The sequence below is a fragment of the Eleutherodactylus coqui genome, chromosome 5, assembly GCF_035609145.1.
Source record: "Eleutherodactylus coqui strain aEleCoq1 chromosome 5, aEleCoq1.hap1, whole genome shotgun sequence".
NCBI lineage: Eukaryota > Metazoa > Chordata > Amphibia > Anura > Eleutherodactylidae > Eleutherodactylus > Eleutherodactylus coqui.
The window spans coordinates 27,960,851-27,985,767 of NC_089841.1; the positions used below are offsets into that span (position 1 = coordinate 27,960,851).

Here is a 24,917-nt window from a genome sequence, read left to right on the forward strand (position 1 = left end):
TGCATTCACCTAAATAAGCTATAGACCACAAGTATACAGTCAGGTGGCTGAACTGTCATCTCTTTCACTATAAATGTTTGACAAGAACTGCTAATCATCAGCTGTAACTGTGATAGGAGTCTCTGTATCCCCCTCTAAAGAGCTTGTCTGGTAGGGTCCATCACACAAGAATTATGCTTACTGTAAAACTGACTTTTTGGCCTTATATTTGGGACTTCTCCAAATGTCTTACTTTCAGGGGGTGTCTTATTTTTGGGGAAACGCGGTAGTTAGAACATAACCCACTCAGACAAGAGGTTTCCTACTGGACCTTCTATGGGCAGCCAGCCAAAATAACGTCACCCAGAAGTATGGTGGGGTTCAGTAAAAGTGTCAGGGGTTTAAAGAATTGGTTTAAAATGACGTTGAGAAGGCTGAACTATTCAATTACTATTTTGCATCTGTTTTCTCTTGGAAAGTAGATGTTACATCAACTGATTTTCCCTGTGCCAATGAAGGAATAAAATAATGCAGGCCATCTATTGGAACTTCTATTGCAAATTCTGCCTTTTGAACAGGAGGGTCTAGATTGCTGTGTATTTAGGTGGGATCTGGACTGGGTTCCGTATTTAAGGGGGGTTTCATTCAAAAAGGCATTGACCCGGGGTCTTTTTTTTTTTACGAGAGGGTCTGACTTGGTATCTGTGTTTAGGGTGGATCTAGGCTTGGGTCTCTATTTAGGTTAGGGTCTTGCACAGGGTCAGTATTTGGCGGTGTTGGGATCTATAGTTTTCCATAGTTCTTCTCACAAACTGAATGCCATAAGGAACCTTCTGAAGGATGAGCTCACATGTATCAGCCACAGGGTGGCTGCAAGGGGAACAAAATACCATTCTGACATGGGTTTACCACAAATCGGCCATTTGTTCAGACTGGCAAAGCTGTGCAGTTTAGTGAATGATACCGCTGTTTGTTCTGATGGCCTCTTGCCTTTCCCATGATCCACCTCAGGTTTGTGATGTGGTCACGGCTCCCTCTACCCTTGCAGAATCCAACTTTTATATCAAGAATTTACTGGTCAATGATATTGTCTAAATGCCCCTAAATGATTTTGGTGAAGCACCTTGCTGGCATGGGGAATCAGAGAGATTGTTCTATAGTATCTACAGACCTTGACATCACCCTTCTTAGGCAGTGAGATGAAACTGATCTTTCCCAATCCTTTGGCCATATACAGGTGCTCCAGATTGCCCGCCATAGTGTTATTAATGCAGCTCACGGGACTGGTTAGAGCAGCTCTGCAATGATTCTATTGATGCCAGATGTTTTGCTGTCTGGTAGCTGCCTCATCGCCCACTTCACTTTCCAACAGGTCTGGTTCCAGATCCTCTTGGCTCCCATGTTCCTCTGCATGGTCACTGTTGCGCTGACTTATAGTCCTTCTGTATATTCTTTCCATCTCTTCTTCATGTCTTACTGGTCACGGATTTCATTCCCATCGTGGTCCTTTATGGCTGCTTGGCAGGCAGAGAAAGGCTTCTTCATCTTTTTCAAAATGGCAAATAATTCCCTTGTTTGACCCTTCTTAAAGGCCAATTCAAGGCTCCTGCATCGGGCGTTCAGGAAATCTTTGTTGTCTTTCCTGTCTTGTCTCTATGCGGCAGTGATCCTGAGGTGGCTGGACATAAATGATCAGGGTATTGGGTTGAAAATAGATGGAAGAACCATCAGTAATCTAAGATACAGAGATGATGCGTTTTACCTGCAGATGCAAGGCATTTTCATGGCAAAAACGCCTCCCATCACTTCTGGGAAGTAGCGATCAGCAAATGTTTCCCATTGTTTTCAGTGGGAAGTGTTATCAGACCACACCGGTCCCGATCTGATGACCTTGATGCCAGGTGCCAAATTGGTAGATATGGAAGTCCGTGATGAGGAGATTTTGCTAGCATTATCTATCAATAGCATGAAATCACTCCATGTTATGTCAAGACACTTCTCAAATGAATTCTACTTTATTATCTAAATTACCAATTCTTATACAGAAAGACAAGGGCGTATCCAAATGTTGCCTGGTACAAAGATTAGTGTTACGTAGCTTACTGTTACAAGGGTGAAAATACTTATTGATCATAAGACTTATTGACATCTACCAAATAGTCTTAAAGCTCTTAAGGCTCGTCTCAGACATAGAAATTACCTAAGTCAGGATATTGCTGTTGCATTAGACAATATTTCTGCTCTAGTTGTGTGTCTTCTCTGTTAACCTAGCTTAGCCTTATTTAATTTGTCTATTGACTTCTTATCTTAAAATTCTAGTTCCTGGCACTAAAAAAGCATAGGTTTTAGTCTTCTATTTAAGGGTCAATAGTCCAATACAAGGTAAGAAGCATACACTTATTGCTTTCTGAAACTTAACACTTTATATTCCACAACAAAAGCATTGCATCGCATGCCATGAGATGTGGTTTCCTGTGTCATTGAAAACTACATGCAATGTGCTCTGAGGAAAGCAAAAAGATAGAACACGCAGTGATTTTTTTTTTCTTCCCGCACTGCACAAGTCTCCTGATTTTCTTGACCGTGTGAAAGTGAGCATATGCTTACTCTCCTTGGCATACCTGCGGACAGCAGGGGAATACCAAGGAGAATAAGTATAGGACTTGCATCGCTGGATTCAGCGCTTCAGCTCCTATGAGCCCTTAAATTTAGTTTATGGGACTCATAGGTGCGGACAAGGCAGTGCAGTTTTTGGAAGTGCTAATCAGCTTATCAGCTGCTTTTATTGTGATATTTGTATCATTAAATAAAGATCTTAAAGCATCAAATTCACATTTACTCATGTTTGGTTTCCCAAATTTGGATTTACCATCAAAACACCTTAACTTTGCCACATCTTTTTGGACCAATGCAACGTAGGCCTCAGGGCAGGGATTGGAACAAGGAGATAAATAGTGGCTTTTGTTGCGCAGACCACACCCACCAGGGAAAAGCCCCCACGGGGGTTGGTCTGCGCAACAGCACCACTGGATTTATCAGAGAAAGTATTTCTCAACCGCAAATTGCGGAAGAATCTTTTTAAATCAAGGTCAAGCTGAAACCAGTCCATATACCCAGTTTTTGGGCAGAAAGATAGACCCTTAGCGAGTACCTTACTTTCGGTGGCGGGCAACGGTCTGGAAGATATATTCACCACTAGACTAGATTCGACGTCGATCGTCCTAGTGGTGGCCTTGATGTCGGTTCTTCTTCCTCTAGATCTAGCTCTGTTCCTTAGAGGACCTTGCCTATGGTGAGTCTTTAATGCCTGCCAAGAAAAGACAGCACCCTCTTCATAGTCATGTTGGTCGCGAAACCATTTGGATCGTTTTCGATCCTCCAGATCTTCCTTGAATCCCTTCAAGAAGGAGTCAAATTTCATATGTCGAGAATCCCAGTCTTGTTGAGTTACTTTACTGGTGATCTCAGACTCAATCGAAAAATTTTTTTCTTGTAGCGACTTAACTTCATGTTGTAAAAATTCTATATTTAATAGGATGATGTCGAATGAGAATCTAATAACAATAGCTTCAAATTTTTTACAAAACTGGGTATTATGTCTCAATAAAGTAGGCTGAGTATTAGGTCTCAAGCCTCTTGGAATACGTCCTGCTTTATAATATTGTTTTAGCGTAATCAGTGTAAATTAGATGTAACTATTTTCTTGTTCACTTGTTCCCATTTGTTCATCAGCATATCAGAAGTAGGAAGATTGAGTGCAAAGTTCTCGTCAGGAGTATCAGCCAGTAATTTTTCAATTTCATCATCTGTGTAGGACACAAAACCTGGAGCAAATCTTGGTGCATCATTAGCCAGGATAACAGAGCGAGAGTCCGCTCCCCGTGGTGCACGTTGGAAGTCCATAATAACTATAGGCTGTAGAAGAGAGGAGACCACGGCACTCCCAAAAACAACCCGCGGGATAAAAATCCACTCGGGGGGGAGGAAAAATTATTTCCAAGACTTAAGCGTCAGCGTCACGTGTGCCACAGCTATGACATGTGTGGTGCAGAGTGAAAGCTCGTGCCCACAACCCAAAGGCTGCAGGTACGATCCCCGCATGACTCCAGCTCAAGGCCGACCTATCCCTCCGAGACCGGCAAAATGAGCAGCCAGCCTGGTGGGGGTGGAGGGGGGGGGGGGGTAACAAGCAATAGCTACCTAAGAGCACTGCGCAACAAGCTCGCGCTATAAAAATGCCAAGATTTATTTCTATTATTATGTAGGTAGCCTATGTAAATTGTGTGCCTAGCAGTCATATAGCAGCATAATAGGGTATAAACCACAGTATAGTTAAATAGATGCAGACAAGGAAAAGCACCAGCTGCCGGTAAGATCGGGGCTAAACAAGGCGCAGGCGTCATGACGTAGAGGCACTGTGTATCAATATGGTAGAGCTATACACAGCAGAAGCTATGAGCGGTGATCATGTGGCAGCGTCCGATCACGTGAAAGAGACGGGGTTCACGTGACCGTGCGTGTGACGTCAGCGTGTCGTGTAGTAGCAGTGAGTGCATAGTAACAAGTGATGCGTGAACGTTATGCGTCATCTAGAGAAGTATATAGTAAAAACATACTAATAAGGAGTAATAGATGTAATGAAAACCGGCAATATAGCAATATATAAGTGGAATAGACCAGAAATGGTGTCAGGTGAAAAACCATACAGAAATTAACACATGCATGAAAAATATACGGTGATGCTCATGATGGACTGTGGTAAAGATGTCAGGGGAAAAAAGGGCTGGAACATGGACCAAATGAAGATCCTAAAAAAAGACAAAGAAAAAAGCCGTGGGGGCTTTTCCCTGGTGGGTGTGGTCTGCGCAACAAAAGCCACTATTTACCTCCTTGTTCCAATCCCTGCCCTGAGGCCTACATTGTGTTGGTCCAAAAAGATGTGGCAAAGTTAAGGTGTTTTGATGGTAAATCCAAATTTGGGAAACCAAACATGATTAAATGTGAATTTGATAAGGGCTGATAAGGGCGGGGCGCTCGTGGTTATGGACACTACTAAATATCTTAATGAGGTCATGCCACAATTAAGCGATGGTGACATCTATGAAGCATTGAAGTCTGATCCCACTGCTCGACTTCAAATTCAGAATTTTACTGAATGATGCTATGATGGACGGCACCATTGATGCCGAACTCCTTCACTTCATTGATGTCCTACATCCTAAATCTCCAACCCTCTACATCCTATCTAAAATTCATAATGATTTGTTGAACCCCCTTGGAGACCGATTGTCTCAGCATGTGGTTCTATCTTCACAAGCGCAGCAATATTCCTTGATAAAATACTACGTCCTTTTGCCAACAATGCTCTCTCCTTTGTACAAGATACTGGTGACTTCCTATCTAAAATCTTTTATCCCGCGGGTTGTTTTTGGGAGTGCCGTGGTCTCCTCTCTTCTACAGCCCATAAATGCCAATTTTGGGATCCTCGCCTGTTGTGAGAGTGAGGGTCTACCTTCTTGTGTGATGCATTCCCAATATAATACAAATACATTAGTAGCCTGCACAAAAGCACAGCCAACACCCAACATATGCATTATAGCCAGCTGTAGGTACTCCACGCACATACAATCCTGCCTTTATACTCAGGGCAGACCACTTAAACCATGCACGCAAAACAAAAATTCTGGGTGAGGGCTCGTGTCCCAGAATGGCGAGCAGATGACAATCAATGATATTAGAGGCTTCCTCAAAGTGATAGTTTAGTCTAACTGCGCTCACAATGTATGGTCCTCTAGACCCGCTTATAATTTCTACCCCTGGTCCCGGGGAGTCAGGGATTGGAAAGGGTTTAAATACCTCCAAGCTCTTGTGTATGTGTCCCATTTAATTTGAACACTATTTATATGCAGGAATCCCCTACCAGACTCATTGGGCAGAACTGTCGCTTCTACATTTTCCTGGGGTGTGAGCATACGACAATTCCCTTGGACCTCTGAATGACCCAGGGTGATAACCCTACTTCATTCCATAAGGACATACAACTTCGCATTGATAACCTCCGTATCTAATTAAAAATGTTATCACTTGGCCTAAGGACCCCAATCATGTCAGAATTGGGAACCAGGGACACCAGGACTGCGACGGTAACAAGAGGGGATCCTCTACGTCTAAAGGAAAGAAGGTTTTATCACCAACTCAGAAGGGGGTTCTTAACTGTAAGAGCAGTGAGACCCTGGAACTCTCTGCCTGAGGAAGTGACAAAATCGATCGAGGAGTTTGAGGGAAAAGATGTCTTTTTAGTGTGCTACGATATTACAGGGTATAGACATTTAATAACCGGAAGGGTTGTGATCCGGGTATCTTCCAATCATCCGTCTTAGAGGCAGGTAGGAACTTTTTCAAATATTGATCCAGTGATTGTTCTGCTTGACACTATGGAGTTGAGAAGGAATTTTTTCCTCCAAAAAATGAGCAAATTGGCTACTGCCTCCATTAGGGTTTTTTTTTTTTTGCCTCCTTCCTCTGGATCAACATGCAGGAGTGGGTAGAAACGGGCTGAACTGGATGGGCACTTGTCTTTTTTCAGCCTTGCATACTATTTTACTATGTTAGATGAGCTTCAAATCAAATGTCATGAACCCGGTGACAGAATCCCTTTAACGAGCAGTTGTAATCTAAGTAAATCTGCACCCACTTTGACATGACTCTGATAACTACTGCTGTCAGGTCATTTTTGGTCATCATGATTAATGACCTTTTCTGGTCATGTAAAACCTTCCACATGACTCCTCCAACCGTCTGCTGACTCTTACAACATTTGTCTCACAGCTTTTGTTCCAGGATGAAGATTTAACCAATATTAATGCTACAGAGAAAAATGTGAGGGGCAATCAGCGGTGTAAAGAGGGGATTCCTACAGGTAACCGCCCAGGTGAGTAGTAACCACTAAATACAGCAGAGAAGAGTCACAGATTCTCCTCGGTCACCGGCTGCAGATAGTTATGTAGATTCCATGGCGACCTAGAGCAAAACTAAGAATGCTCCTCCCCCACTGGGATAAATATAATATTATATTTTCTTATCTATGGGGCCAAACCTTGTTTCAGCGCACTCTCCCCATCAAGCTGCCCACTATAGTTTCACTAGGTAATAGTGCCACCCCTCCCCCCACCGTTGTGATCTCCCTTTATGTAATAGTGCCCCCTGCTGTTGCCTCAGTTAGTAATGCGACTTCCTCTGAGACTCCGAACATTGGTATAGCTAGAGTCCTATGGGCCCAAGAGCAAACTTTAAACACCAAAAGATTTAATTCCATATAATTCATGTCCATCTCCAAGTGGCAGCATCATACTTTGATGTCCCCCAAACTACTCCCTCATCCTCCAAGGTCCTGCAAACAGTCCCTATCATCCTCCAAAATGCTCACATCATATTCCACTGTACCCCAAACAGCCCCCATGCTCATCAATGTACCTGAACAGACCCCATTATCCTCCACTTTTCCCCATCATTCTCAGTTGTGTTGTGTGCTCTCTCACCGGCTCACAATGTGACCTCACTTCTTTCCCCCCGACGTGGTCACTCAACTACAGTGAACGCTGGAGCCGGGAGGAAGGTCACTCTATCAGCCTGTGAGAGAGAGCGGGACACAGCGGTACCATGAGTAAGACTGTCAGAACTAGTAGTGGCAGGAGCTTTGAGAGCAGGGGCAAACTAGGTGGCCATAAACATGTGTGGGGCAACCCAGCTTGGTTGTCACCTGCCCCCCTGCCCCCGGCCTAGTCCTGGTCTGACATGACAGGATATAGAATTATTGTATGTACTAAGCTGTCTTATAGATGAGCAGCTCTATATTTGCTGTACACTGTGTGTTCCTGACATCCGGCTTCATGGGAGATTTTATACGAGTTTTTTTTATGGAAAAACAAAAACTGATCTTGGTGCAGAAATGGCCGAACTCCATCTGTATGGAATATACTATTCCTGTAGCTTGGGCTCGGAGATCTACCGGGAGCAGGAACCCAGAGGTTGTACAGGACTCTGCTGTCCAGTACTTTTCATGACCCTTTTTCAGACCCCTTGGGACCCCCATGTTATTGATGAAAACCAGAATTTGCCATAAGTCCCGATTCACATCTGCAGTTTCTGGTGATGTTTTCTGCACCGACAATCACTTAGTGTTTAAGTGAGCTGCAAACCAAGCAACTTCGATGAGTGAGCGATTCTCACTCGCTCTGTCAGGACCCGTGTTTACATGGGCTGACAGTCATCCGTAATGGCTCTTTTCAGTGATTACTCTAGCGGCTGTCAGCCTGTGTAAAAGCACCCTTAGATGATGATTACATTTTGCTACATGACTTGTTATTTGTATAGAAATGTTATAAAATATCAGCATCATTTATAAGGTTTGTAGTATTAAAGAATAATCAGCTTTACTCTCTGCAGATGACGGTACCGGGAGCTCAGAGGGACATCTGATATCTGCAGATACTAAAGTAGAGGATTGTGGTATCACACAAGATACATATGAAGAACCTGCCATTATCCCAGATATCCCCTCAGCCCTTCACAGCCAAAATACATCATCTGATCCTCTTATACAGGTCCCACCTTCTGATCCATCACACACTGATAAAGGTCACAGAAGGGGAAAACATCAAGAAACCCATACAGGAGAGAAGCCATTTTCTTGTTCAGATTGTGGGAAATGTTTTACAAAGAAAGCAAACCTTTTTACACATCAGAGAATCCACACTGGAGAGAAGCCATTTTCTTGTTCAGACTGTGGGAAATGTTTTGCAGTGAAATCAAACCTTGTTGATCATCAGAGAATTCACACAGGAGAGAAACCTTTTTCCTGTTCAGAATGTGGGAAAAGTTTTACACAGAAATCAGCCCTTGTTGATCATCAGAGAATTCACACAGGAGAGAAGCCATTTTCTTGTTCAGAATGTGGGAAATGTTTTGCATCCAAATCAGTCCTTGTTGATCATCAGAGAATTCACACAGGAGAGAAGCCATTTTCTTGTTCAGACTGCGGGAAATGTTTTGCAGTGAAATCAAACCTTGTTGATCATCAGAGAATTCACACAGGAGAGAAACCTTTTTCCTGTTCAGAATGTGGGAAATGTTTTTCACAGAAAGCACACCTTTTTACACATCAGAGAATTCACACAGGAGAGAAGCCATTTTCTTGTTCAGAATGTGGGAAAAGTTTTACACAGAAATCAGCCCTTGTTGATCATCAGAGAATTCACACAGGAGAGAAGCCATTTTCTTGCTCAGAATGTGGGAAAAGTTTTGCATTCAAATCAGCCCTTGTTGATCATCAAAAAATTCACACAGGAGAGAAGCCATGTTCTTGTTCAGAATGTGGGAAATGTTTTGCACAGAAAGTACTGCTAGTTCAGCATCAAAGAATTCACACAGGAAAGAAGCAATTTTCTTGTTCAGAATGTGGGAAATGTTTTGCAGCGAAATCAAGCCTTGTTACACATCAGAGAATTCACACAGGAGAGAAGCCATTTTCTTGTTCAGAATGTGGGAAATGTTTTGCACATAAAGCAAACCTTGTTACACATCAGAGAATTCACACAGGAGAGAAACCATTTTCTTGTTCAGATTGTGGGAAATGTTTTGCAGCGAAATCAAGCCTTGTTACACATCAGAGAATTCACACAGGAGAGAAGCCATTTTCTTGTTCAGAATGTGGGGAAAGTTTTAGACAGAAACCAGCTCTGGTTGATCATCAGAGAAATCACACAGGAGAGAAGCCATTTTCTTGTTCAGATTGAGGGAAATGTTTTACACGGAAAGCAAAGCTAATTCGGCATCAGAAAATTCACACAGGTAAAAAGTAAATTGACATGTCCTACACAAGAAAAAAGAAGCAATTTAGGGCACTAAGTGATAAGTAAGAAATGTATGTAATTACTGATAAACATCTGTTATCCAGAAACAAATAGCATCCAGATAACCCACCTTTATATCAGCCGTGTACATAGAATATTTCACACAGATACATATAACTGCGTCTCTAAACTGGTTTCTAACTGTTGATAAAAGTTTACTTGTATAACTTACATGTTTGTGTTTGGACCGGTCTTTCTTCTTCCTTTAGATGAACTGATGGAGATGAGGGAGAGCTGGTACCCATTATGTGTATAAGTAGTAAGGGGAGAATCACTGACGATCCCGGACTTTGTGGAGTTTGTTAGGACATTTTTTGGTTTTGAGAATGACCCTTTCATAGATGATAATAGTAAGAACCTTATTCCACCGCTGAGCCCAGCAAGGGCGTCTCCCCTCCATCTCATCACTATGGGGTCATATACTAGGAAGAGTCGCACACAGTAATATACAGCTGTGATCACATGGCAAAGGTGCTACAACTTCAGTGTAACATATCAGACTTTATTTATACAGGACTATAAAACTTGGGGCGCAAGCAAGCCACCTACACGTTTCACACTCAGGTGAGCTCTTAACAGAATTCAAGAGAGCCAAGAGTTTTATACATAAGTGATAACTTGGGAAAGCTGCTGAGACATAATAGTCCATATCAGGGTGCAAACATTTACAAATCCGGTAGATACTGCCAACAGAAATACATAAGATCTTACTTAGACTTCAAGCCTAACAAAACCCGGACACACATCTCCGTAATCTAGTAAGACTCATGTAGGAAAGGTTTTCTGCGCCAATCACCTACCTGAGAGAGAGGATTAACCCCTTCAATGGCTATAATGTATAAAGAAGTATAATCTTATGTATTTGTACTGACAATATCTGCCCGATCTGAGATTTACATTTTCAAGTTCTGCGCTGATTGAATGTAATTGTTTGCAAGGAGGTCAAGAGGGGTGTCCTTAAGAGCACCGGGAAGGGGGGAGTGGAGACACCTGGGGGTGAGTGGGTTGGGGATGATGTAGTATCTCCCAGGAGAGCACCCAGAAGGCTTGCTATTCCCAATTATTGTTTTACAGACTTTTTAAAACCTCATACATAATTTAAAGGAATGCTTCCATCCAATAGGTGGGACTGCAGAGATATTGTTCAATTTTCCTTGTTTGCAGGTCTGAAGTAGAAATTCACATTCCTTGTTACTGGACTAATTATTTACTGTTCTGGTTATCTCCCCGTGTTCTTTATCTAAATGCTATTTATCCAAACCTGTCTGTGCCCTCTCATCCTCTGCCGTGTTCCTGCCCTCCCATGTGATCATGTGTATTTAGAAAATATGGCTGTAGATTTGTTCCATTATAAGCCTAAGGAAGGGCCCCGCACAGGTCCAAAAAAAAAAAAAAAAAAATCGCTTTAACATCATATATTTTGTTAGCCATTAAAAGCTATCATATCTACAAGATTACTTGATTTCTGTAACTGAGAACAATCACATGTTTGCACCCTGATATGGACTATTGTGCCGTACCACCTCTTCAAAGCTACAACTTGTATAGATAGATGTATAAAGGCATTCCCTATATCCTTAGTTTTGTGATCAGGCTTTACAGGTAACACATTTCCACCGCCACAGCGGTCTCAGTCACATCTGACATACCATTGCTTGAACACACATTTAAAACGTTCTTCTAAAAACAGCTGATAGCCCTTATATATTACGCTCACTAGGGATCCTCCCTCCTCCCAGCTAACCTTATAAATGCTGGGGGATATTTCAGAGATCTTACACAATATATTCATCTATCAATCATTAGCTACTTTCAGTATATACATATGACCAATGATATCCTTATATGCAGACATTATTCAAAAAAAAAACAATTTTTATAAAAAGAGGGTATAAAATACTCACAAGCAGATACAGTTTAAACAAGTTCCACATACATAATACTAGCTGATGTACCTGGCTTCGCCCGAGTTAATTTGGCACTGGTGTTTATCTGGTTTTCACACGGAAAATCATATGAAGTCGTGGTTACTTTAGAGATACCGGAAAAACATATTTCACACTCTGCGTTACCCAGGAAACACCACGGGAGGTAACCATGTGACGTTTCCTTTATGTAAAATGACATTAGGAAGTGAGAGAATAAGATTCCATACGTAAAATTTGGACGCTAATTCTTTTGTGCATAGAATTGAATATTCCAGTTGGGACCTATTAGCTTTTCCTATTTATGACATAATCAATGCTCGTGCCAAATTTCACGTTTCTATGACACCGGAAAGTGAGAAAATTACATTCCGTACTTAAAATGTGAACGCTAGAATTGAATAATCGAGTTGGGACCCATTAGCTTTTCTTATTTATGACATAATCAATGCTTGTGCCAAATTTCACGTTTATATGACACCAGAAAGTGAGAAAAATACATTCCGTACGTAAAATGTGGGTGCTAATTCTTTTGCGCATAGAACTGGATAATTGAGTTGGGACCCATTAGCTTTTTTTATTTATGACATAATCAATGCTTGTGCCAAATTTCACGTTTCTATGACACCGGAAAGTGAGGAAAATGCATTCCGTACGTAAAATTTGGATGCTAATTCTTTTGCGCATAGAATTGAATAATCGAGTTGGGACCCATTAGCTTTTCCTATTTATCACATAATCAATGCTCATGCCAAATTTTGAGTTTCTATGACACCGGGAATGAGAGAATTAGATTTCGTACGTAAAATTTGGACGCTAATTCTTTTGCGCATAGAATTGAATAATCGAGTTGGGACCCATCAGCTTTTCCTATTTATAACAGAATCAATGCTCGTGCCAAATTTCACGTTTCTATGACATTGGGAAGTGAGAAAATTACATTCCGTACATAAAATGTGGGCGCTAATTCTTTTGCGCATAGAATTGAATAATCAAGTTGGGACTCATTAGCTTTTCCTATTTATTACATATTCAATGCCCGTGCCAAATTTTAAGTTTCTATGACATTGGGAAGTGAGAGATTTAGATTATGTACGTTAAATTTCGACGCTAATTCTTTTGCGCTAGAATATAATAATCGAGTTGGGACCCAATTAATTTTCCTATTTTGGAGATAATCTATGCTTCTGCCAAAATTCATGTTTCTACGACATGGGGAAGTTGGAGAACTTTTGGCGAGTCAGTCAGTGAGTGAGTCAGTGAGTGAGTCAGTGAGTGAGTCAGTGAGTGAGTCAGTGAGTGAGTCAGTGAGTGAGTCAGTGAGTCAGTCAGTGAGTCAGTCAGTGAGTCAGTCAGTGAGTCAGTCAGTGAGTCAGTCAGTGAGGGCTTTCAGCTTTATATATATAGATTTACTTATTGATTTTTTTTTTAATTTCCAATTAGAATATGACTTATAGATTCTGTCAGGAGGAGAAAGTTTCTGCAAAGCAGAGAATCTCCTCAGAATTCTCCTTGACACAATTGCCCCATATGAAAATCACAGAAGCATCTTCATTTGTTTTTTGAGCAAAGCCGCAATGAAAACGCAGCTCACAACTATTTTATTGGTCTTGCAAATTATTTCCAATTGTAACCCCTGCCATGCAGGCTAATATTTGTGCAACCTCTAGTTTCATGCTTAAATTAAATGACAGTATGTGCTTATTATTACATTAAGACATAAATTGTTTTGTGCATGTATTTGTTCATTGCTAATTGGCACCTGCAAGGTTAACTATTGAATTGTTCTGGTCTACAACTATATATAGATAAGCTGTAGACTATGACATTTTACACATACAGCCCATAATCACCTGTATTTAGTTCTACACCTGAGGCCTTACAATCTAATGCTGAAACCAAGTCTCTATTCAACTCTTTGGATAAAGAAAAGAACTAAAAACCTGGAGAGACATGCATGCAGTCACTAAGTATAGCAAGTTGACGATGAGCCGCAAGGGGTTACACATAAGAAAAACCTACAACCGTGTTCTGTACAGAATTTACAGAGAAATGGAATAATATCTTGTCGGAATGTTCCTTAAGGCTTCCGGAGCTGATTATGAAATATGAACAATACGAGCTTCAAGAACTAAACATGAACATTGGAGGAACTGAGAAATCACTTATAGAAACAGTCAGTCTGACTGAATATGAAAATATGCAGATAAGGATCGAGGTAAATCGATTTAAACTGGAGGAATCCATCATGCTGATAAAGAAACACAAATTTGAGAGGGACCAAACAGATTACAACAGAGGAGAAATCTACAAATGGAAAGGTAACACCCGTCACGGGAAACCGGAATCGATTATGAAAGATAAAGGGCAGAACAACAAGTCATGAACAAGAGTAACCTTCTCCTCGTCTGATTTTATGGAATGGGATACAAATTATAAATGGTGAAGCCGTAACCAATCAAGCTCAGAAGATTCCACCATCAGAAATGAAAACAAACCAAGAACATCAAAAAACGGGTTAGAAGAGCTAGAAAGAAAAAGGAGATACCCGAGTCGGGTGGGGAGGAAATGAATAATAACACAGGACTTCTAACCCCTGTTGTTACATCTGAAGAACAACTATAGGTTCTAAATAAAGGACTACATTTTGTACCGGGTGAAAATTTTGCATTATTTCCAACCTTTACCGATCTGAATCGGTTCGTCAGAGCCCTTGTAGTTACAAAAACATTTCTTTGAAGCCACAATATGGATAATGAAAATGTTAATTCTAGAGGGATTAGCAAAACACAATGAATACCAAAGAAAACATTTTGCTGAAGTAATGGTACTACTAGATCTTCAGGATTTGGAAAGAGAGAGTGCAAGTACAGAAATAGAGAATAAAAAGGAGAAACCAAGCATGAATATATGGAACTGTTCTTTCTACCCTATGTCAGCAAGAATGAAATGTGTGGAGGACTTCCAGCAAATGATGGAAACAGAACTAAAAGAATTACAAAAACAGTTACATAAAGTGAAGTCAAAATACAGAAATCTATCAAAAAACAATACGAAATGCTGAAAATCCTAAAGGCTAATGAAAATATCATTCTAAAGAAGTTGGATAAGGGTGGAAATATAGTTCTTATGGGCTACATTATATTCAAATCTTATACATAAAATGCTGGACAATGATCAACTCTAATGAAAGGCTCAAAGAAGATTCAACACAAGAATGCATGGAGAAACTACATACCTTTTGGAAGAAGGTCAATGCCCTGGAAGCTCTAACAAATAAGGAAGCTACTCTCCTACACCCAGAGCACCCAATAACTATGTTATGTTTTATGGATTACCCAAAATCTATGAAAACATTTTTCCTCCACCTATGCGTCCGATTGTTGCAGGCATTGGGTCTCCTTGTGAGCACTTAACCCCTTAGTGACGGCCCTATAGTCTTTTTACATCCTGCTATTGCAGGACGTGTATAGAGGGATATACCGCTGCTATCTCCCTCCATACAGTGCGGGCATCAGCTGTTTATTACAGCTGACAACCGTGGGCAATAGCTGCAATCGGCCGTTCGGCCAATTGCGACTATTAACCCTTTAAATGCTGCTGTCAACTCTGACAGCAGCATTTAAATCCCCCAAACGATGTTCGGGGGTCCTGTACCCCCCCCCCCCCGCGCGGTGAGATCGGGGGAGCTATGCAGATGTCATGGCAGCCGGGGGCCTTCTGAAAGGGTGACTTCATAGACAGCCTGTCAAAAAAGCAGCATGACGTAATGCTATAGCATTATGTCATGCTGCAGGAGTGATCAAAGCATCGCTGGTTGTAGTCTTCTAGGAGGACTAAAAGAAAGTGTAAAAATAAGATCAATAAAGTTTTAGTAATTATTGAAAAAAAAAAGTAATAAAACTTTTTTAAAAAAGCCCTTTTGCCATATTTGCAATTAAAAAAATCAAAATAATAAACCAAATATGTGTTTGGTATAGCTGCATCTATAAAAGTCCGATCTATCAAAGTAACATATTATTTACCCCGCACGGTGAACGTGGTCCAAAAAAAACAAACAGAACGCCCGAAATGCAGTTTTTCTGTCACCCTATCTCCGAGAAAAAATGTAATAAAAAGCGATCAAAAAGTCAATTGTATGCGAAAATGGTACCAACGGAAATGACCAGGATGTACCGCACAAAATGAGCCCTAACTTAACTATGTCCCCAAAAAAAAAAAAAAAGTTATTGTGCACAGAAAATGGACACAGAATACAATTTTTAAAAATTAAATATCTTTAAAAAAAATACAATTAGTACAGCAAAAAAAAAAAACTATATAAGTTTGGTATTATAGTAATCGTACTGACCCATAGAATAAAGTTATCAGGTCGTTTTTTGTTACAGTTTGTGCGCCGTAGAAACAAGACGCACTGAAAGATGGTGGAATGTCGTTTTTTTTTTTCATTTATCTCCGCTAGGAATTTTTAAAAAGTTTTTCAGTACATTGTATGGTACAATAAATAGTGCCATTGAAAAATACAACTCATCCTGCAAAAAAAACAAGCCCTCATTCAGTGACGTCGATGGATAAACAAAGGAACTACGATTTTTTAAAAGGGAGTAGGAAAAAACGAAAATGCAAAAAAGCTCCGTCACTAAGGGGTTAAGTGTCTGGGTAGACCATGCTCTGCAACCTGTGGTACGTAGAACACCAGGACACCTTATTGACTGTAAGTGTGTCATACAGCAGTGTAATGGTTTCACATGGGAAAAGGAATATGAATGGCTTGCATGTGATGTTGTGGAGCTCTATTCTTACATACCACTAGAGATGAGCGAGCACACTCGTCCGAGCATTAGGGTCCTCGAGACGAACAACACGCGGTACTTGAGTCAATTGCATTTCCTTCCCCCCATGTGTAGCGCCATTTTCTAGCCAATAGACGGGGAAGGCATTACCACTTCCTGCTGTGACATGCCAGCCCTCTTCCTCCCCACAGTAGTGAGTGGTTGGGCCGGTCAGATGCCCGTCGAGTACTTAAACTGGTCCCGCCTGCGACTCGCTTCAGACGCATGCTGGCAGAGGTTAGGGAAAGTGCTGCTGCTTATACAGGGATAGTGTTAGCGTAGGATCCTGCCTTCAAGAACCCCAACGGTCCTTCTTAGGGCTACTCCTCATAGTGTGCATTACTGTTGTGGCTGGCTGGGAGCAGTAGTGCACCGATTTTTTTTTCCAAGCATCTCGGGCTGTGCAGGCTATTTCAGCTATACTGTTCTATGTCTGCAGTGCTGTAGGCAGAGTTGAGGCAAAGAGCTGCTTATATAGGGCAAGTGTTAGAGTAGGATCCTGTCTTCAAGAACCCCAACGGTCCTTTTTAGGGCTACATCTGACCGTGTGCATTATAGTTGTGGCTGACTGGGTGTAGTAGTGCATCAATTTTTGTATTACGCATCTAGGCCTGTTCCCAGCCTTTCAGTAATAGCGGTCTCAGCCTGCAGTGCCGTACAACCAGCTCGCACCATGAAACTACACTCTAAAATTTCCTAGCCTACTGCAAATGACTTCAGTTATATCGTTCTGTGTCTGCAGTGCATTAGACAGAGGTCTCACTGCTAAACAGTACTGTAATATTACCGGGGCCACTGCAAAGTATATTCAGGTATCAGCGCAAGACAGCAGGTTAATTTTTTCAAGTCACAGCATAGAGCCTCCGCTATCTACAAGTCTCTGTGTGCGGTGAATTAAGCCACAGTTGTCAGTGCTGTACAGGGGGGTAATTTATTTGGGCCCTGCTCTATTCTTAATCCGCCATGATGAGGAGTAGGGGTAAGGGTGAAAGACGCGGACGTGCAAGTGAGGGTGTGGGCACAGGCCGAGTTCCTGGTCGTGGTAAATCACAGCTGGCTGCTGCAGGGATTAGGAGAGAGGCAAGTTTCTGGGCTCCCCAGCTTCATATCACAATTTATGGGTCCGCGTGGTAGACCTTGTTACAAACAGAGCAGTGCGAGCAGGTTCTGTCATAGATGGCATAAAACGCCTCTAGCAATGTATCGACCACCCAGTCTTCTACGCAGTCCACTACTCCTGGCCTAGGGACTGCAACTCCGAATCCTCTGGCTGCTGCTCCTCCTTCCTCCCAGCCTCCTCACTCCATGAAAATGGGATATTCTAAGCAGGCAGACTCCCAGGAACTGTTCTCGGGTCCCTGCCATGAGTGGGGAAAAAACGGTTTCTCTCTCACCTGAGGAGTTTGTCGTGACCGATGCCCAACCTTTGGAAAGTTCCCGGGGTCCGGGTGATGAGGCTGGGGACTTCCGGCAACTGTCTCAAGAGCTTTTTGTGGATGAGGATGATGAGACACAGTTGTCTGTCAGTGAGGTAGTAGTAAGGGCAGTAAGTCCGAGGGAGGAGCACACAGAGGATTCAGGGGAAGAGCAGCTGGACGATGAAGTGACTGACCCCACCTGGTTTGCTAAGCCTACTGAGGACAGGGCTTCAGAGGGGGAGGCAAGTGCAGCAGCAGGACAGGTTGGAAGAGGCAGTGAAGTGGCCAGGGGTAGAGGCAGGGCCAGAGTGAAGAATCCCCCAACTGTTTCCCAAAGTAGCCCCTCGCGGCAAGCCTCCGTGCAGAGGGTTAGGTGTTCAAAGTGTGGATGTTTTTTAGTGAGCCCGCGAACGACCGATGAACAGTGGTGTGCAACCTGTATTGCACCAAGATCAGCCAGGGAGCCACCACCAGCAGCCTCACTACCACCAGCATGCGCAGGCATATGATGGCCAAGCACCCCACAAGGTGGGACAAAGGCCATTCACCGCCTTCGGGTCACACCACTGCCTGTTCCCCTGTGCCCTAACCTGCCAAACAGATCCAATCCCCCTCCCCGGACACAGGCACGAGCGCCTCACGGCCTGCACCCACACCCTCACCTCCACTCCATCCAGCAAGGTCTCTCAGCGCATCGTTCAGCTGTCGCTAACGCAAGTGTTGGAGCGAAAGCGCAAATACGCCGCCACCCATCCGCATGCACAAGCTTAAATGTGCACATTGCCAAATTAATCAGCCTGGAGATGCTGCCGTACAGGCTTGTGGAAACGGAGGCTTTCAAAAACATGATGGCCACTATATCTCCCTGACGGCATATTGGGTGAACTTGGTGGAGGCTGGGACTGAGTCAGAGCCTGGAACCGCTCATGTCCTACCCACACCCAGAATAGCGGGTCCTACCTCGGTGCTGGTATCTGCGGGGTTTTTTGCCACCTCCTCAAAACCCTCCCCCTCCTCTGCCACCTTTACCTCTCAATTAAGAAGTGTGAACACGTCGCCAGCAGTCGGTAGCGCGCGGCTGCACAGCGGTGGGCAAGCGTCAGCGAGCCGTGCTGAAACTAATCAGCTTAGGTGACAAGAGGCACACGGCCCCTGAGCTGCTGAAGGGTATGACAGAGCAGACCGACCTCTGGCTTTCGCTGCTGACTCTCCAACCGAGCACAGTCGTGTGTGACAACGGCCGTAACCTGGTGGCGGCTCTGCAGCTCGACAGCCTCACATACGTGCAATGCATGGCCCACATCTTCAATCTGGTGGTTCGCAGTTTCTGAAAAACTACCCCCACGTGCCTGACCTGCTCGGCAAGGTGTGCCGTGTCTGCGCACATTTCTGCAAGTCCACCATGGACGCTGCCACCCTGAGGACCCTGCAACGTCTGTTTCAGCTGCCAGAGCACCGACTGTTGTGTGACATGCCCACACGTTGGAATTCTACGCTGCACATGTTGGCCAGGCTGTACGAGCATCATAGAGCAATAGAGGAATACCAGCTGAAACATGGGCGGTGGAGTGTTAAGCAGCCTCCACAATTCTTCACTGGGTGGGCATGGATGGCAGATATCTGCCAGGTCCTCAGAAACTTTGAGGAGTCTACCCAGATGGTGAGCGCCGATGTGGCAATCACTAGCGTTACCATCCTGCTGCATTGCCTGCTGAGAAGTTCGCTGCTAAACATAAAGGCCGATGCTTTGTGGTTGGAACAGGAGACGGTGGGATGACAGTATGTCGTTTGATAGCCAGACCATCATCATGTCTATATCTCAGCGCGTTTTGGAGGAGGGGGAAGAGACAGCTGGGCACACTGCAGAGGGTACCCATGCTGCTTGCCTCTCATCTGTTCAGTGTGTATGGGCGGAGGAGGATCCTGAAAGTAATCTTCCTAGTGAGGAAAGCGATGTGTTGCGTACTGGTACCCTGGCACACATGGCTGACTTCATGTTAGGCTGCCTTTCCCGTGACCCTCGCGTTAGATGCATTCTGGCCAACACTGATTACTGGGTGTACACCCTTCCCAACCCATGGTATAAGGAGAACCTTTCCACTCTCATTCCCGAAGAGGAAAGGGGTACGAGAGTGATGCAATACCACAGGGCCCTGGTGAAAAAGTGATGCTAAAGTTTCCATCTGACAGCGCTAGTGGCAGAAGATGCAGTTCAGAGGGCCAAATAGCAGGGATGGAGCGGGGATCAGGCAGCATGTCCAGTGCAGGCAGGGGAACACTCTCCAAGGCCTTTGCCGGATTTATGGCTCCCCAGCAATACTGTGTCACCACTCCCCAGTCAAGGCTGAGTCGGAGGGAGCACTGTAGAAAGATGGTGAAGGAGTACGTAGCCGGTCATACCACTGTCCTCCGAGATGCCGCTGCTCCATACAACTATTGGGTGTCAAAGCTGGACCCGTGGCACAAACTTGTGCTATATGCCCTGGAGGTGCTGGCCTACCCTGTCGCTAGCGTCTTGTCAGAGAGGGTGTTTAGTGCAGCTGGGGGAATCATTAAGGATAAGCGTAACCTCCTGTAAACTGCCAGTGCCGACATGCTTACAAGCATAAAGATGAACAAAGGCTAGATTTCGCCAGACTTCTCTTCTCCACCGGCGGAAAGCAGTGAAACCTAAGTATTCTTTTCACTGCAACAGGAGAGCAATGCCTCCTCTATCACCACAAAAGAAGGGGGAATTAGCTTTGTCAATCACCCTCGAATATTATTACTCCTCCTCCTTCGACTCCTCCTCCTAAAACAGCATGTCATCACGCTGAACTGCCAATTTTTCTGCGGCCCAAAAGGCTCTGTTTAAAAGCTTTTTTACACTTTTTCAACGTTTCAAAAGTATTGATATTTTAACAGACACCTTTTTTTTTTTCACAGGGCTGCTTCCAGGCTCTGTTACAAATTAAGCAACAGCGAGCTGTATCTTTCAAAAATGTTTATGTGTTTCACCTGCCCTCGTGGTTGAGTAATTTTCAGGGGTGCACTTGTACTTGTACCTGTGTTTTTCTTCCCCTCGCCTATACTGTTATCTAACTAATTTTTCCGGCCTGTGCCTACACTCTTGGTAACCACATTTTTTCAGGGGTTCGCATATACTCTGGGTACATCAATGTTTCAAGGTTTCGCCTACACTCTTGCTACAGAAATGTTACAGGGGTCTGCCTAAACTCTTGCTACAGAAATGTTACTGGAGTCTGCCTATACTCTTGCTACAGAAATGTTACTGGGGTCCACCTATACTCTTGCTACAGAAATGTTACAGGGGTTTGCGTATACTTTTGCTACAGAAATGTTAATCGGGTCCGCCAATGCAGTTTCCACTGAATGGTTTGAGGGGTTCACTTATACTTTTGCTACAGAAATGTTACTGGGTCTGCCTATACTCTTGCTACAGAAATGTTACAGGGGTCCGCCTATACTCTTGCTACAGAAATGTTACAGGGGTCCGCCTATACTCTTGCTACAGAAATGTTACTGGAGTCTGCCTATACCTTTTCTTCTGACTGGTTTGAGGGTTTCACCTACACTTTTGCTACAGAAATGTTTCTGGGGTCCGCCTATGCAGTTTCTACTGAATAGTTTGAGGGGTTCACCTATACTTTTGCTACAGAAATGTTACTGGGGTCCGCCTATACTATTGCTACAGAAATGTTACATGGGTCTGCCTATACTTTTGCTACAGAAATGTTACTGGGGTCCGCCTATACTATTGCTACAGAAATGTTACATGGGTCTGCCTATACTTTTGCTACAGAAATGTTACATGGGTCTGCCTATAGTTTTGCTACAGAAATGTTACATGGGTCTGCCTATAGTTTTGCTACAGAAATGTTACTTGGGTCCGCCTATGCCCTAGCCCTTTTGTCAGTAATTCTACCTCTTTCCTCTTTAATAAATGGTTAGAGATGTTGAAGATACCATATGTTTTAGCTTGATCAAGCTCTATTAATTCTTCATCTGCGGAATGTTCCTGTGAAGCAGTTAGAGAGGCATATAAAGGATTGCTATGTATTGTGTTATATGCTTGAAAAAGGCCCTTTTGTATGGGCTGAAACGCGTTGCAAATAAACTAAGGAGAAACTTTCCATATAGAGGATCTGTCTATGCCGGGAAGCGCTTGGATCATTTTTTCTTTTATCACCGGATTGTACTATATTTGGGTCCCCTGTCACTGGGTGGACACAAGGATCTGAGCAGCTCTCCGATTGAGGATTGGGAGGAAGAACTATCTATATTACAGGCGCTCCTGGACCTGGAGGTACTAGTGAGGCCCCCGACCATTTATGTCTGTGGGAGAGCTATTCTGATCTCAGTTCATTCACCTATCCTTTCCATGAGGTGTGAGGAATAAAATAATTAAATGTGCCCCGCCAGTGTACAAGTCTGTTATTATGGCTTTATTGGTCAATCAAACTGCACAGGAAACAGAAGCCGTCCTGGAGGCTGTGAGACAACTGCAAGACGTAGGAGAATGGGGTGCTAAGCAATCTTCTACCAGGAGATGGGGAACAGAGTACTGGTGATAAGGCTGAGGTTACTAGAAAATAAATGTTTGTTGCATTATTGAAAGATGAGGCCATGAGAGGCACAATAGATGGTATGAGCAGAGGAGACATATGGAGGGTACACCAGAAAAGGGGACTTAATAAGAAACAAGGGTCCCAAAATCAAAAGGTAATGATTAAAGATTCAGAAATTTCACAGTGGGGGTGTAGTGAGTCCTGTGACAAGAAAAGCGCCCTTCCTTACATGTTCCTAAAGCAAGCCACTGCTTCAGGGCTTGAGGATTTTTATTCAGATGTAAGATCATTGGTAAAAGAGTTAAAACAGGAAAAGGGAAAGTCTTGACAAGATCAAAATCCCAATCCAAATCTAATAACTCAAGTGGATCCAGATAGAGTAAGCAGGAAAGATATATGTTCCTAGTTTTGTTGAAAGATGGCATCCATACAGATGAGATGTGGAGAATGTATAAGGAAAGGGGGTTAAAGGACCCTAAAGGAAAATCGTAGAAATAAAGAACCTTGTAGAACTCCAATTTCTCCAATGTGGAAAGATTATAATGATTGTTATAGTGCTTCGTGCGAAATCTTGCGTGTGAACTGGGCAGCTGTCTGGAGAGGAGTAGGTAGTCACTAACTTTGTCATGGGGCAGTAAGACACCTGGGCCAGTAGGTCCGCATGAGCAGGACTCAAAGGATCCAACTGAGGAGTGGGGTTTGTAATATAAAATAAAGTCTCTTGTGACGCCAGCACCTTTGTTAGTGTGAATGAAATAAAGACGTGATAGCAAATTCAAAGGTACAAACATTTACTATGCTTCTTGTGTCGGTTCCTGGGGTAAATTTTCTTCGCAGCAATTACAGAGGAGTATAAGACATTGCAATAAGACTTGTAGTGGTATATATGTAGTATTTAGCAATACAGGGGAGAAGATATTAAAGTAGCTATAGTATATGTGGCTATGATGGACCAAAACTGACTAAATAGAAATGCTAAAATACTGATTAGAAATAGAGAAGGATCCCTGAAAGACTTCACTGTACAAACATAGAAACGATAAATGGCCACTGACACTGAATGTAATAACTGATCCCAAAATGGGGGCCAGTAGTTATCTGATCCGGCTTCTAGTGAGGCGCTGTTCCCTTCTGAGATGATTAAGAATGAGCCGAGAAACGTTGGATGTTTTTCTGAGGTAAAATATTTAGGGAAATAACTCTGCTTGCTTTTATCTTCCTTCTACCAATTAGACTGAATGTAAATTTAAATTTTACTGAGGTGATTTATTTAGTTCAGGCTGGTCACTCACGCATCCAGGTGCCAGGCGGGCACCGAGCTATCATACATCAGGCCCGTATACAGATGCCAGGCATGCACCAGACTATCATACATCAGGCCAGTATACAGGTGCCAGGCATGCACCAGACTATCATACATCAGGCCCGTATACAGGTGCCAGGCATGCACTGGACTATCATACATCAGGCCCGTATACAGGTGCCAGGCATGCACCAGACTATCATACATCAGGCCCGTATACAAGTGCCAGGCATGCACCAGACTATCATACATCAGGCCCGTATACAGGTGCCAGGCATGCACCGGACTATCATACATCAGGTCTGTATACAGGTGCCAGGCATGCACCTGACTATCATATATCAGGCCCGTATTCAAGTGCCAGGCATGCACCGGACTATCATATATCAGTCTAGTGCATGCCTGGCACCTGTATACTGGCCTGATGTATGATAGTCCGGTGCATGCCTGGCACTTGTCTGGTTGTTGTGGGGTCCTCTATTGGTATATTTGTGGCTTGGAGAATTTCTTGTCCTTCTTCTAGTGTGCGAATGTTATGAGTTTGGTCTTCAATTTGGAAGGATAGCATAAATGGGAAGCCCCACCGATATCTTATTTGAGCCTTTTGTAGTGCCAAGGTGATGGGTCTTAATCGTCGTCGGCGCTCAAGGGTAGATGGTGCTAGGTCTGCATATAATTGCACTCCTTGTTCGGCTCCCGGGATTGGAGATATGTTTCTAGCTGCTGTGAGGATCATGTCACGCGCTTCTGGGTAATGGAATTTTAGGATCACGTCTCGGGGTTGGTTTGGGTTACGGGGTTTGTTGAGTGCTCTGTGTATGCGGTCCATTCTAAAGAGATCTGGGCTTGCCTGCGGTATTAAGGCTTGGAATATATTCATTGCCGTTTCTTTTAGTGCTGTGAAGCGTTCCGACAGGCCTCTTATACGAAGATTCGCTCTTCTAGATCTGTTCTCTTGATCTTCCAATTTAAGTTCTAGTT

The 24,917-nt window shown here is 43.3% G+C and overlaps 1 pseudogene; it reads left to right on the forward strand.

The window, feature by feature from the left end:
• Positions 1–5,145: 5,145 nt before the first annotated feature.
• LOC136628724 (zinc finger protein 271-like) overlaps positions 5,146–24,917 on the forward strand; it is a 52,469-nt pseudogene continuing 32,697 nt past the window's right edge.